Below are 16,092 nucleotides of genomic sequence, written 5' to 3' on the forward strand. Positions count from 1 at the left end.
GTCCAGCCTGTGAAAGAGACCCTAAGGGACGCCTCTTTCCCCTGATTTTTCAGGTGTCATGGGGAGAAGCTGGGCCTATCCTTGGTCCTAGTGGAGCAGGTGAACAACTTACTCCGGCTTTTTCTAGAAACATCAGATGCACATGGCTTCTTTCAGGATACCTTCTCTCAGCCTCAAGACCCAGTGGCTTCGCTCTAGGACTCCTCTGAAGCTTACAAATATCCATGCACTTATAATCATCTGCATAGGAGCGTCTCTCACTCCAGACTGTCACCCCAGAGAGCAGACTCCCCGACACCATTGATTCATGCCAGGGTCTAGCATCAGGCCTTCATTATTAGCGTGTGGTTGCTATGTCTATGAACGAATAACAACAAAAATCTGGGTACAAGGGCTGAAGATATGGCTCAGTGGTCAAGAGAATTGCTGCTCTTGCAAAGGACTCAGTTCAGTATCCAGCACCCACAGAGGTCAAACTACCTGTAACTCTTGTTTCTGTTCCAGGGGGTCAGACATCCTTTTCTGATCTCTGACACCAGGCACACATCCAGATGTGATGCACATACATACATGTAGAGAAACACTCATTCACATAAAGCAAAAAAAAAAAAAAACCCAAATAAACAAACAAAAAACAAAAACTAAAAGTATATGGGTGGATTTCTAGCACTACCAGCAGGTTTCACCAGCTTTTCAACCCTCAGCTTTATCTTCTGAAAAATGGGTCTAATACTCCCAGCACTGTCATGAGCAGTGCACAGAAATCTCTCCCCACAGGTGGGTGTGATCTATGCAAATCATTGTAACAGGTCTTCAAAGTAGAATGTGGACTTACCTACAGTTCATAGTGTGGACAGGAGACGTGGAGGGGAGCCGGGCTTGTTGAGAACTCTGGTCTTTTTGCAGCTCCTGTGGCTTCCAGCCCCAGAGATTTGTCCCCCATGCCTGTTTGATCCTTCTCTCTACCTGCTTCAGAGTCGAGGAAGGTTGGAGGATGGGCGCAGGGGGAGCATGAGCTGAGCAGGGATAGGAAGTGTGCTGAGGAAGAGCTCAGGGATGAGGCTCTCACTCCCACTCACCCTGCCCCTGAGAAACTCTATTTTCTAAGTTATGTTCCTGACACATTGTAGTAAGTGTCAGGGTTGAAGATTTATTTGTTTTTTATTTATCTGTATGAATGTATGAGTGTATGCCAGTGCCCATGGGAGCCAGAATTGAACATTGGATTTGCTTGGAGCTGGAGTTTCAGGTGTTCTGGAAATGGAACTCAGATTATGTGGAAGACTGGTGAGTTCTTATACCCTTAGCCACCACTCCAGCCGTACATAGAGGGAACTTAGCCCCAACATGTCTATGATTATTTTGTTTGTTTTGTTTGAGACAGGACTTCTCTGTGTAACACTGATTGTCTTGGAACTTGCTTTGTAGACCAGGTTGGCCTTGAACTCAGAGATCTGCCTGCCTCTGCCTCCAGATTGCTGGTATTAAAGTCATGATCTACCACTGCCCAGCATGTAAAACCTGAAAAGTTGTTGTGCTAGATGTCCACTGTCATGGTTCATGGAGAAACAGGCCCTCCCAGTTATTGGCAGAGTTTGAAATAAAATTCTATACTGATCCTGCATTACAAGTTCCTCTCAGGACTGAAATCATTTTCTTTATGACTAGGGACCCCTGAGGATGGACCATGTCTCCCTCCGACTGTGGCTCCTGACAACAGGACTGTGTCACACTAAGCTTGGATGAGCTTTTTCGTAAGGCTGTATCTCCTACTGAATGAAAGATTCCCAGTGGCTGCACTGTTTTTCCTAGGATAGGATCGCATATCCCTCTTTAATTAAAAACTTCGTACAGAGAATGAGGCTTTCTCGTGCTCAGCCTCACTGTCTCCATTTGTGCGTTGAGCCTAACAGCGCTCTCCGGATGGCTGTGTGTGGCTCTGATGCTAAAGCATTGTAGTCATCCTCAGGGTTCCCTCTATGGGACAGAACGCCATTTCTTCCCCAGCGAGTGGGTTTCCCTCAGTGACTTGTTTCTAATGAAAACAGAGCAGCGGTCTGGCTTGTAAGGCTAGGTCAAAGGAAGGGCTAGACACCCACCTTGCTGCCATCGTGGCCTCTGCCTGCCTGCCTATCCGTCTCTGCCTCTCCCTCTCCTTGTCTTTCTCTGTTTACTTCCTATTAGAACTCTAGCCAGATGTGAGAAAGACACAGTACAGGAGGAGCTGTGCAGCTATTCCCAGCTGGCTCTTTTGTGAGAATTCCTTCCACAGGGAGATGGAAATAACGTCTGTCTCCTCTTCCTAAGGCCCCCGTGACAAACCAAAGTTCACTCTGGGGAACCAGTGAATTTATTAGGCTTACAAAGCGTGGGTGGGGGGTTACTAATGGGAGTGTGGGTGACTCTTCACCCACTGTGGATGATGGGTGACTTCACCCATAGTGACACAGATGGGACCCCTTCTGTCAACTTTCCTAAGCCTATATACATTAACATCTTTCCGAGACGCGTGAAACTAGGAGCAATTGGGGCAGAACTACATGCAAACAGTTGGGGGAGGATCTGGAATAACAGGCGAGGATTCAGTGACCCTCCTATCCCCTCCTATGAGGGGATAAATAAGCCCCATGGAGACGGACTCTCCTAAGCAGGCACCACTGATTGGATGAAGGCGGCAGCTGCTTGGCTGGGAGGATTGCATTATGATGGGTCCTGTGACAGCAAGCATTGGCCACCGGGAACTTCAGTAAGACAGATGCCTCTGAGGTGATGCTGTGGGATTGCCTTTGGTGAGAGATCTGACCAGGAACTCTTAGCTGAGCCCAGTCAACTCTCAGATTCATGAGAAAGATGAGCAACAATTATTGCTTCAAGTAACCTTGTTGAGGGTTTATCAGGCAGTGGTTAATATCAAGAAAGGTTTTAAATAAAACCACCATGTCTAGCTTCTGGTCAGTATTTCATGGGTCAGCTTGCCGTGTTGTGTTCTCCTCTGTGGGGCAGGCAGCTGGGCAACTCCATCTGCAATTCCTGCAGGTGAGAGCAGGTGAGCTGGAAGAGCCTAGAGAAGCCAAGAAAGAGCCATGTGGCCCTGCTGACTGTGATATTTGACTAGAGGCTTACAGCTTCTCATCCCATCCCATCATGTCTTCTAGGTCACTCCAACACTCTAAGGCAGGTCCACTCCATTGTGCAGAGCAGAGGATAGATGTTCAGGGATGTGTTTTGACAGCTTGTTTACAGCCTGGGAGCCTGTCAGTGTGGAGCTGACGGGATACCAACTATCAGTAGCCTGCCCGCACACCTTACTCCTCGCTCCTCTGCTTTCTTCCCACTCTCAGCCCATCAAGGATCAACTGATTAGGAAGAGCCCTGAGGTATTAATCAGCACTGCACAGCAGGAAGCCTGTTGGACGTCTCTCCCCAAATGCCCTTGGTTTATTGGAGAACATGGATGTTGGTCAGTTTCCTTCCTTTGGTGAATTCCCAGACACTTGATAGCTCAGACTGGGCCCCTTACTGCTCCCATCTGCCTCAGTGCCCCATAATCAATCCCACTGCTGAAAAAGCAGTCCCTTTTCTGCCTCCTCTTTGCTGAGGACTTCTCTCCAGAGACCTACAGATGTAAATATTAGGTCCAGAACTTCCAGATTGCCACCATATTGCCTCTGATAATTGCTTCTTCGGGGGAAACATTTCAGCTGTTTTAGTGGTTTTGCGGGGAGACTTGGTGTAACTGTGCTATAAAATCTCAGGTGTTGGCTAGAGGTGTCAGTGGGGAAAGGCAATTGCCAGCCAATCATGAAAAGCAGAGTTTGGTCCCTGAGACCCACATGGTAGAAGGAGAAAACTGACTCTTGCAAGTTGTCCTCTGACCTCCATGCAGGCACTGCAGTGTGCACACACACAAATACAAGTAATTTAATTCTTATTTAAAAATGTCAAGCGGATCGACCAAAAACATATTAAAAAGATATGTTGTGGATAGGTGAGATAACAGTGATGGAGATGAAGGTCACAGACACCTGACTTCATCCCTTTCCTCAGAAGGCTCTGGGAACATGCTGGTCCTTCTGTGGCCCAAGGGTAAGTGTGCCAAGGCTTGGAAGCCTCCTGGAGTGAGGGATGGTTCTCTTCTTGATCCCAGGGGTCTATGGCAAGAGCAGAGTCACTTCTGGTACCAGGTCAGAGGCAGCAGCTCTCCCCTAGACTTGCTTCTCATGCTGGAATGCACAGGGAGTGTTTTCTTTAGAAAAACTTGGATCGATTACTTATTCTGCTGGAAATAAATAGGCCTGGTGGCCCCGGGCCGAGATGAGTGGAAACCTTGGGCTGCCGCTGCGAGGTCAGACCTGCCTCCACCCTTTCAGCACCATGGCCAGCACCAGCGTGGGAGGAGCTGAAGGGAGAGCTCTTCAGCCTCTAGGGACCCATTTGCCTCCAAACTCTAGACCATGCCCTTCAACCCAAGAGGAAGAGATGGCAGCAGAGCCCATCCTCAGGCCACTGTATGTGGGGTCAGTGCCCTGGAGAGGTAAAAAACACTTTTCATTCAGAGCCCAGACTTTTCTTATTACCTTAAAAAAAAAGGGTTGGCTCTAATCAGAGCAAATTAATTCCATTTTATTTATTTTATTAGCTTTTTAGATTTATTCTTAATTTATTCTTAATTATGTATATGTGATGGTACCCACATATATGTATGTCAGTGTGTAGGTGTGCTTGAGTGCAGTACCCATTGAGGCCAGAAGGGGCGTCAGATCCCAAGGAGCTTGAGTCACAGGCAGTTGTGAGCTGCCTGATGTGGGGGTTGAGCCACTTCTCCAGCTTAGATGAACTCATTTTTAAAGGCGTTTAAAACACTCTGATTCTCAGTCTCTCTGAGCGTTTAGGAGAGGGAGAATTACAGGATCTGGAGACGATGCAAGCCCTGCTTGTGGAGGTCTTAGGCTGTCTCTGTGCCTTCAAACTGAACCTCATTCCTGGAGCAGGTGAGCTGTCATCTTCCTGCTGTAGGCTACACAGAAGAACGGGAGGGAAAACAGCACAGTGGCAGGTCCCTGGGGCCTCGGCAGGTAAGAGAAAACAACAACAACAACACCACCACCACCAACAACGAATGAATGGCTATAGAATCTGCCTTGTTCGTAAGACCTGACACCTGCCTTTCTTGAATCCCTGGTATGATAGAGTCCCTGAACTATTCCTGTGACGAGCTCCATGTGGGCCATATCCTGGTACCCACCTCCACCACAGTAGCCACAGTGAAAGCAGAATTGGCAGAGAGTCCCTTCTGTCCAGGGCAGTTTCATTTGTTACCCACAAAAGGCCCAATCACAAATCTAGGGAACATCCAAGTCTTACTTTCCTTGTCTGCTGGCTGAAGCTTTCTATAGAGCAAGGCTGACTCTGAATCCCATGCCTCCCTCTCTCCAGTGCTAGGATTATAGGATACTCCATGCTACCCAGGTTATGATGTGTGTGTGTGTGTGTGTGTGTGTGTGTGTGTGTGTGCATTCATGCACGCACATGTGCACTCTATACATTATTGTTTAAGACAGGTCTCTCTGATGCTAACCGATTTAGGTAAACTGGATGGCTAGCATGCCTCAGGGGTATTCCTGTCTCCACCTGTGCTACACATCATTACACTTTGATCTTGTGGGTACTGAGTTTCCAAACTCAAGTTGTCATGCTTACACAGAAGCCATTTGGCCAATGCCTCTAACCCCGAGTGTCTCAACGCCCTGAATCTCTTTTATCTTACAGTTGTTAACTCTCTGTCTTCAGGTGTTCTCATTGCTTTTCAGACTTCCTGGGTAAAATGTCATCATGAGGAAGATGGCCAAATTCAAGATAGGCAGAGCCACCAAACTTACCAGGTGTATAAAAGCTCTACCCACAGCAAGTATAGAATCAATGTTACTTACTATCCCACAATTCTCTCTATTTCAGTTTGCTTCTGTTGCTGTGACAGAACACTCTGGGGAGGAACTCAGGGGAGGAAAGGGTTTATTTGGCTTACACTTCTAAGTCATAATCCATCACTGAAGGATGTCAGGCTGGGTACTCAGGCAAGAATGTGAACCAGAAGCCATGGGGTAACACTGCTTGCTGGCTCACTTCAAGGCTCATGCTTAACCAGCTTTCTTATACAGCACAGCAGCACCTACTCGGGTGCTGCCCAGAGTGAGACAGAGCCCCCTGGATCAGTTAACAACCGAGACAGCCCCCACAGATAAGTCCACACGTCGAGCTGATCTGAGATATCCTTCAGCTGAAACTCCCTTCTCAGGTGATCTTGGGCTGTGTCAAGTTGACAGTTGAAGCTTACTAGGACACCACTTAGGAGTCTGTGGATGGCAAAAAGAAGCCAGAGAAAGCAAGCAACCTGCCCAGTGACACACAGATAGTACACGACAGCCTAGGATTTGACCTTAGGTCTCTGTCCCCAAAGCTTGTGTCCTTCCTGCAGGGAGCAGAACCTGCCTTGTTCTTGTCAAGAACAAGCTCAAGAACCATGATTCCTCTCTCCCAGTCCTTGTCCCATGAGGCCAGCAGCCAGCAACTGGTACTGAAAATTTGCCAGACCCCTCACTGATGCCCAGGGTACACCCATGCCCCTCCTGCCTGCTCTCTCTGTTCTGTCTCTGTGGCACAAGCACCACCTTCTCTCTGCCTAGCAAGTCAGACAGCTGGGAATATTAGCTTTACTGGAGCTGTCTCCTGAGAGGCAGGGCTACAGCCTAAGGTCAAGCATGGAAAATTCCTGCTTTCTGAGTCTTCCTAACCCACAGGTGGCCATCCACTCTGAGGAGAGCAACTGTGGATCATTTATCAGTGTCATGCTTTCTGCCTCGTCTTTTTAATTTTTAAAAATTTTTTTCCTTCCATTTGTGGATTCTTCGGCTTCAGTTCTCTTTGTTCCTTGAACTTGCTGCAGAGGAACTTTGCAATTTCAAGGGAGTAGACCAAATGCCTTCCTTTGAACTTTCTTTTGGTTTTGTCTTCCCTTCTAATTATCAAGCATCTCTGTAGGTCCCTTCCCAGAAACACTCGGAGCGCACACTTGGTTCCCTGTTGCGGACCTTCAGGCTTTCCTCTGGGGTCCAATGGCCTGTCCTTGCACTTGTGTGAAAGACAGAGTAAGAACCAGGAGCTTACTCTCCACTCTCAGGCACTCTCTGACTGAGGGAGCATGCCTGCAAGAAGAACACGCTATGTGTTCTGTGCATGTGTGCACAGCCATGTGTGACACTATTCCTGGGAGGTGCACACAACCTCCTCCCCACATGTGGAACTGATGACAAGGTGAAGTACAAATACTACCGAAGTCCAACTTGGTGAATCATTTTTCCTGGGGTTACTTACAGGAATATGGGTGAGAGTATGGTAGCAGGGATGACTCAAAGACAGTTGTATCACCAAAGGGTAGTTAGTGAGTGACAGCTCATGAAAGCTGGAAACCTGGAACACAATTCGCAGCTTGACGGCAGCTCAACAGGGTGGAGACTGACTGCCTCTTTCAGGCAGCTACAGTGGTCTGAGCCACGTTCAGGCTGTTCAGTTGGTCTCTCCTTCTTCCAGGATGCTTGGCTGGTGCAAACCTCTTCTAAGAAGCTCAGCAGTCCTTACTGTTTATAAATGCTTGGAAGAGAGGGTCTAGTGAATCTGTTCAGTTTTAGGAACTTCCTGAAACCTTTGAGTTGTTCTTTTCTGGAGCTTAAGGATCTTCCCTGAAGAATGGAATGTTTCACCTCTCATTGGAACAATGGTTCTTGGCCTGTGGGTTGTGACCCCTTTGTGGGTCAGATGGCCCTTTCACAGGGATCACATACCAGATATCCTGCATATCAGATATTTATGTTACAATTCATAACAGTAGCAGAATTAAAGTTATGAAGTAGCAATGAAATAATTTTATGGTCGGGGGCGGGGGTCACCACAACATGAGTAACTTTATTAAAGGGTCACAGCATTAGGAAGGTTGAGAACCATCACTTTAGAACACCTTGTGTTTTAATGAACTTCCCTCTGAGATGGATGGTTTTATCTTGGAGGAAATTGCTGTCCGAAGGCAGTGTAGTCTCCATCACTGAACAGGTACTAAATCCCCTGGAGGCTAGGTGCTATTCTAGGTGCTGGGACACATAGGTCACCAGGACAGACAAGGACACTGCTCCTGTGGATTTGTGCACTCAGAGCACCCCAATACTTGTTATCTTCTATGTCTACACTCCCTTAGGAGGGCAGGAGATCAACAGTCAGAGATTCTGGCTCCCTCGACTATGGCCTAAGCTCATTCCACTGCCCTCGGGCAAAGAGTTCCTGCTATGCAGACATGGGAGGTTCTCACCCGAGGGTTCTGAACCCTCACTGTACTCTTCCATTCTTTTGCAGAAGGGAGGGGTCACTACTCAGCCAGTCCCCTCGTGGTTATACGCCTCCTATCTCCCATGTGTGCTGAAGAAGATGTGAGTGGAAATATTCATCACAGCTTTTTGTTGCCACTGAAACAATGGGAGAAGACAGAACAGCAGCATCCATCTATCCGGAGGAAGTGATTGACAGTGCTACATCAATCAGCATGAACACGGCTCAAATGGGCGACGTTGAAACAAAGAGAAGCCAGCTACAGGGCTGGGACATGGCTCAGCAGCGGGAAGTGCTTTCTGTCCAGGTCTGCTGACCTGAGTGCTGTTCCTGTTCCGTTTACAGGGCCAGAGGAGCTAGCAACACCTGCAAAGCCAGTCCCGGAGCAAGGTGGAAACAGAGGCGGGAGAACTGGACTGAAACTCATGGGCCAGCTACCTGGGAGTGTCCTATGCAGCAGCAGTAACAGAAGAAAGACTCCAAGCAACAGGGAAGATGAGAACTGGCTGCTGAAGGTAGTCCTGACCTTCAACACACACACACACACACACACACACACACACACACACACACACACACACACAGAGAGTAAATAAAAATTTAAAAACAAAAATCAAGTTGTATATTATGTAACAAATATGCCATTTTCATAAAGCCAAAAAACATGAACCAGCTCTACATGCTGTTTAGAAAGACCTTGAAAAGGTGTTAGAAATAAACGTGATAAACATCAGATTTGGAGTCTGGCGAGCCTGGGTGGTGTTTATAAGGGCTTCCATTGGTGTTGTATGCTTCGCTCTGTGATGTGCTTGGTGGGTACCTGGTGTCTGTTACATCATTAACAATGTGTTCCAACCCAAAGATTTCATTTTAAAAGATGTGACCCTGAAGGGAAAACCAGGAAGGGAATTTATCCAGAATCCCTCCAGAGTCAACAATTGGCATCAGGAGGGGCCTTTCATTTTTGTCTACAAGTAGCTGGGAAGTTTGGGGTCTTTCCCCTCCACATAAGCGCCTTCCACTTAGAGAGAATGACTAGCACTTCTTTGAAAAGATGCCAGTGATTATCTGTGAGGTTGCTGAATTTGTTCACAGATAAAAACATTGGTGCGTGTGTGCGTGCATGCGTGTGTGTGTGTGTGTGTGTGTGTGTGTGTGTGTGTGTAAGCATGTGAGAGTGTACATGAGTGTGCGTGTGTGAATTTCAGTGGACTACTTGCAGGAATCGGGTCTCTCCTTCCACCATGAGGGATCCAAGTGTTGAATTCATATTGTCGGACTGGGTAGCAAGCTCCCTTACCTGCTGAGCCATCTTGCCAGCCTTGTTTACTTGTGTTCTGACTTCAGTGTGCTTTGTGTAGTTAACCTGGTGCTGTAGTCTGGGCCACCCTGCCTTCTTACCTTTTTGCAGTGTGAGGACACCTGTGTGAGACAGTGAGCGACAGAGGCAGGACCTTTTTCTATAGCTTGCCAACCAATGAGAAAGACAGGGTTGAACTTCTTCCTCTCTGAGGCCACACAGGAACCATCCCTGAGAACCATTCTCCATCACATGAGTGAGAAGACCTCTAGGTTCTTTCAAGTTCCTTCACATGGGTACCATGGCTCAAAACTGCCCGGTCATGTCCTTTCTGATTGGCACTACCAACCAGTGCCTGCTCTACCAGTAGCTACTGTCCACCAGAGACCCTTGTAGTCTGACACCAGTTACAGAGCTGTGTGGCAGCACCTTCCAAAGTACCTGCTGCTGTCCTGACTGCCTTAAAGGAGAAGTGGCACCCGGTGGTTCATGGTGGAGCCACGCCTTCCTCTCTCTCCCTCCGGGTGACCTCATGGTGAAGGATTGTATGTGATTTGCCTGCTGAAGGCTCCCAGTCATGATAGGTGTGGGGGAGGGATGGTGGGGAAGGTCGTCTCCTCAGCATGGAGCCATTTCACTTCTCCCCAGGGCAGTGGCCCAGTGGCTCCTCCCCATGCCACCAACCCTGGCAATCGGTCTTAGGCGGCCTCTCCCATTTGTGTTGTCAGCTAGAATCAAATCGGAGAAAACGGCAGGAACAATGCTTCATGAGGCTTTGTAGTAAAACTCGTCTAAAGTGGGGAACGGGGCTTGAAAATGAGCCATTGTGTTCACGCCTCCGTCCCAACACCCCTGCTCCCTCCACACACATTGGACATGTTAAGGGGTTTGCCCAAGCCTAGACTAGACAGTGAGAGAAACCCAGGCCATAATCAGCCACACCCCTGTCTACTCACTTCTGATTTCTTCATGTTGCTGTGACCAAATTGCCTAACATAATGATTTGAAAAGATGAATTACTGATTTGGGCTTAAGGTTTCTCAAATGTCAGTCCGACATGATGGGGGAGGCATGGTGGGATAGAGATGGGACATATGAAGTGTGCAAAGGTCGTATGACTAGTGGATCAGAAATCAAACCCATGCTGGTCAGTCTTGAAACCCCTAGACAGCACAGCCTGTCTGTTCCTACTACAGGCTTTGGTGGGGACTCCAAAAGGTACTTGGCTTATGGGTTTTTTTTTGTTTTTGTTTTTTGTTTTTTTGGGTTTTTTTTGCGGCGCTCTTGCCCCAAAGGAAAAGTCACGACACACGACAGAATCCACTAACAAGAATTTTATCAAGACAAGGAGAAAGGGATAGATGTGATCAGGCCTGTGGAAAGACATGTGTGAGAAAGAGACCGGGGTAACATGGTGCCGCCTTATAAAGGCCAGGTCGCACCTGCGCACTCAGGCCCACGTGCAGAAATCGTGCGGTCACTTTCGCTCGCTACTACGTGACTTCGTAACCATGGGGTATGATGGGTCACTAGGCAGAATCATCTAAGTGTCCCACCGGGCATGCGCGACCATGGGGCGTGGTTGGAATTCCTATCAGTTTATATTTGTGAAGTTCCTCTAGCTGCTGGCTGAGGTTTATTTGGGTAATATAACTAGAGTCTAGAGGAGGTGATTCCTGAAAGGACCATGCAGATGCCATAACAGGCTGCTCAGTCTTCTCTCAGAGATCAGGCCTCAATTTCAGTTTCCTGAGGCTTGAGCAAGCAGTTTCTGGTAGGGCCGTGAACAAAAGACATAGTCCTTGCAGTAGCTCCCTTTCTGCACGTACTCTGACTGCTCAAGGTTCAGCCAGTTGTTTACTGTCTGGGACCCCTCACCAACTTACAGCTATGTGCATGAGTCAAGGACACAGCCTGGGCCACTGAGTCAGGCCCCACAGTCAGCACGTGCTAGGCCAGCCAGCCTCCATGGCAGTTCAAGGACAAAGCCTGGGACTCATCCAGGCCTGCCCCAAAATGGATAACTGTAACCCTCAATTAACCCTAGCCAATTAGCAGTTACTAACATGATTGTCACTCACATAAACCAATCCTGAGTCTGTTCCTATAAAGTCTGTAGACCCCAAGTCCCTTGCTTTAAAAACCCTGCCCCATTGCTCCTCAGGGTCTCTCCTGCTCTGCTGCTGCGTCAGATGGACGGAGAGTCCCGAGTTGACTTGTAACAATACAAAGACTCTTTGCTTTTGTATTGGATTCTGTCTCTTGGTGGTCTTTGTGGGACTCTTGGTACAACAATTCCAAGTCTGAGGCAGCTCAGTTGGGTCATCAAAGCCCCAGGATTTTGCTGTTTGTCCACTCTGCCTAGCCATTCTCTTTTCCCTTAGCTTTCAAGATAGTAGCCCAACTTCCAGGCAGTGAGATGGGTGGGCCTTCCTCCTCAGGTGGAAAAGATTTCCCAGCAGCCCTCTTATAGGATTCCTCATCATCTTATTGGCCAGAAAATTTGTATACTCAGCCCTAGAATGGTAGCTGGCCAGAAGGAAGAGAATTATTGTCAGCGGACTTCATCTCCTGTAGCTACCTCATGGAAGTCTTCCCCAAGTGAGTGTTCTGGGAGCTCAATGAGTAACCATGGACAGCGAGTCACACCTCAGGAAGTGGCCATATACTTCTAAAGTAGCCTGGAAATAGCTGGTCCCAAGATGACAGCTGGGAGCAAAGGGTGGACTGGGGCATGGGAAGGGTAACGGACATTACCAAGAGGCTCTGAGCCTGCTACAGCCACACGGCAGATGATGCTCAGAAGTCTTCATCCTCTTCAGAGTCTCCCCAGGATGGGAGACATGGAACCCTGGCAGGTAACCAGGCTAGGTTCCCGGGAGGTACAGTGCCAACTCTGGTATCCTGCAGTGTTAGAAGGAGGACTGTGGAGCCATGCATTGGATTTGAAGGGGCTGTGTGACCCTGAGCAGGGCACTAACTCTGGGCATCAGTTGCCTTGTCTGGAAGATGGGAAAAGCATCTCCTTCATGAACCACTTCTGAAGATTAAATGAGTTAATACACACAATTAATAATAATATATTACTCCACTTAATTATATAATTATCAATACATACTGTGATTAATTACATATCCATTATATATAATTACTAATGCATAATTATATATGAATATTAATATGTATTCAAGAGCCACTCCAGGGAAGAAACTGAGGACAATATCCGATTGTGGCTGCTTTGGAAGTCCTGGTTAAGCGGATCCTGGCTCCCTCTGAAGTGACTGTGCAGACAAATGCAGGGCTGATGACTGTGCGTTTCAGGGTGAGTGTGGCTGTAGGAACAAATAGTGTCACATTTCCAGTTTTCACCAAAAGGTGGTTCATTCATTGAACATGTTACAAGCCCAGGGCGAGAGGAGAGTCTGTGTCTTGCACTACACGAGGGCCAGACTGAGAAAAGGTATCACACAGGACAGAAGATTCGAAGATTCCTCAGATACAGGGACACTGAAGTCAAACACCAGAGTGCCTCTAGACTTGATTGGCCATTGGATGCCAAATGCCAGCAGATCTTAAGTCCATTTCTAACTTCAATGGTGCAGAAGCACATACATCCTACCATGTTCCTGGAAAGAGAAAGCACCAAAATACTCATGACTATCACTCATGGTAGCACCTAAAAGGCCCCAAGGATAGGTACGCTTGACAGAATGGGGGTGCACGTACTCTCCTGGAGATGACACTGTCCCAGACACATGTTCTGGAAACACACTTTGTCTTCTGTGGACTCAGGACAGCATCCTGCCTTGAAATTGTTGCTTCTCACTATGGAGCCAGTGGCAGTCAGTGGCACTGTTTGCTGTTTGCAGAATGTGTTGGAGTAGGGTTTCCCATGGTGAGAATTTTCTCACAGTGTGGAAAGATGACCTCACATAGCCAGTGTTTGCAGGAAGCACTCCCAGGTGCCTTGTGAGGCATCCTGATCCCCTTCCGCTACCAACCCTGACCTGGCTCCATCTGCCTTCCTCTTCCTTCAGATGCTATCCTTCCACTTGGTGATACCTAAGGTCAGCTCACATTTGGACAATCATTGAGTCCATGTATGACTGTATGTCAGCCATCTTCACAACAGTCAAGTGAGGTGGAGTGAGGCAGAGTTCTTTAGAGGAACAGAACCAGTAGAAGAGAGAAGGGGGAAGAGAGAGAGAGGGAGGGAGAGGAAGAGAGAGAGAGAGAGAGAGAGAGAGAGAGAGAGGGAGAGAGAGAGAGAGAGAGAGAGAGAGAGAGAGAGAGAGAGAGAGAGAGAGAGAGAGAGAGAGAGAATACTGTCTTACGTAACTGAGTAGTCAGACAGTGGTCATTTGCACGCTGGAAATCTGGTAGCCTTTCCATCTGCTGGGGCCTTGGCAATCTCAACTTACCACTGAAGGCCTGAAGCTCCTGGAGAGTTATCAGTATTCAGTTCCTGCCAGAAGGCTGAAGTATCTAGGTTCTGATGTCAGTGAAAAGTGGTGGGAGCAGTAAAAGGCACTCATTCAGAAGGAAGGGAAGGAAGACGAGCAGGCAGGCTGCACTGTCTGTTGGAAGGCACCACCCACTTGGAGGCTGGTCTTCCACTCTTGGTTCACGCTCTGCAGAAACACTGTCCCAGATAATCGGAGAGGCGTGTCCCCCAGGCTGACACTTAAGACCAACCACAAATGGAAGCTAAAGCAAAAGAAATAAAGTGCCTGGCTTGAGAGCTAGCCTTGGAATCAAAATCAAGTCTTCTGAGTATGTAAGAACTGTCAAAATAAAATGGCTATTTGCCATTGGCCAGATCCTGGCTTGCTGTCTTATTAGCCCAACCAACACAGGAAGCATGCTTCTATTGGCAATAGAACAAGTGATAATAAAGCAGCACCCCGACCCTCTTGCACAGATGAGGATGCTGAGGCACGGAGAGCTTCACGGTCACGGCTTGTTGTATCTTGTGAACATGGTGCCACAGATACCACTCCACCTCTCAGCTGAGCACACTCTTCCTGGGCTTGCTTGGATCTCAGAGTAGGAGGTCTCACATGGCATGGCTTCTCTCCCCTTGCCCACCACCATCAGGCATCAGGTCACCCTTGCATTAGCTCCCACAGCCCCACCCTTTTCTCAGCCATGGGGACTTGCTGTGGTCTTTGTTTCTTCCCATGGCAAGACCTCAGATGGTCTAGGCTTGAGAATGGGATGGGTGGAGCCTATGTCTGGCATGATGGAAAGGACCCCTGCTCCTCCACTTGGGTGTATCCCCCACACTACCTCTATTGTGAGGGGCTGGTGGAAGACAGGGCTTAGAGCAGCTCACACCCTCTCTCTCTGTTTTTGCTTAGCTCTTGGCCTGGTTCCTGTCACCCCTCCCAGCAGGCCCGGTGTGTCTTCTCTTGATCTCTGAGCACACAGCTCTGGGAGAAAGATCCACACAGCACGGGGAATCTGAGCCAGTCTCCATCTTCAAGGTCAGCCTGAAAGGCAAGCCGAGTAGGAGGATGAAGGAGATGCTCCCTTGCTCCATCCTCACCACCTCCTTCTTAGCAGCCCAGTGTGGGGCCAGAGCTCCTGCCCGACTTACAGCTTGTTGAGAAGAATGCGTTGCCTGAAGGACACTTTATAACTCCATAAATAATCACGGTGGTGAGAGAGCCAAGATGAGAGGCCCTCCCTGAGGGGGAGGAGGGGGCTGGGCTGCAGTTCTGGGGCCCAGGCTCATTGTCCTGGCACCGGTTCCTCCCTCTGAGGAGCTGCTTTTAGCTCGGCCTTGGTGCTGTCAGCATCTCTTCCCACCCCCGGTGATTTCCCCCCACAGTAGTGTTGTTACCATAGTATAACAAGGCAAGTGGTCCAGGCAGAGTGGGGAAGCGGCTGCCGTGGCAGAGATGGATGTTGGGGGATCGATCCCTCTGAAGATGAATCACAGGGAGATGTACAAAGAAAACTCCTTTGGTCTGAACAGGCAGATAATAGTCCTGACAGGGCCTCTCTTCCATGACGATTGGTTGTGATTGGTGGGAGATAACAGGGGGCAGAGGGGAGGGACACAAAAGGGACAATGGAGACAGGAGAGGTGGGCATGGGACAGACAGGACAGAGACAGGAAGATTGTGAAGAGAGATATGCAAATGGAAACAGAGAAGAGAAAGGGTGGAGACAAAGGGACCTCCCAAGAGAGAAGGACCAAAAGGCAGGCATGCTTTGCTTTCAACTTAGGCTAAGAGCTGGACAGGGCAGCCAGCATAGTCTGTTGGCAATAAACATTAGCCAGGGCCTGGGGAGATGGTTCAGTTGGTCAAGTTCGGATCCCAGAACCCACGTAAATAGCCAGTCACAGGGGAGCACACCTGTAACCCTAACACCAGGAGGCAGAGAAAGCAGGTCTCTGGGCTTTCCTGCAC

Source organism: Peromyscus eremicus, chromosome 16_21 (genome assembly GCF_949786415.1).
Source record: "Peromyscus eremicus chromosome 16_21, PerEre_H2_v1, whole genome shotgun sequence".
In the NCBI taxonomy this organism is placed as follows: Eukaryota; Metazoa; Chordata; class Mammalia; order Rodentia; family Cricetidae; genus Peromyscus; species Peromyscus eremicus.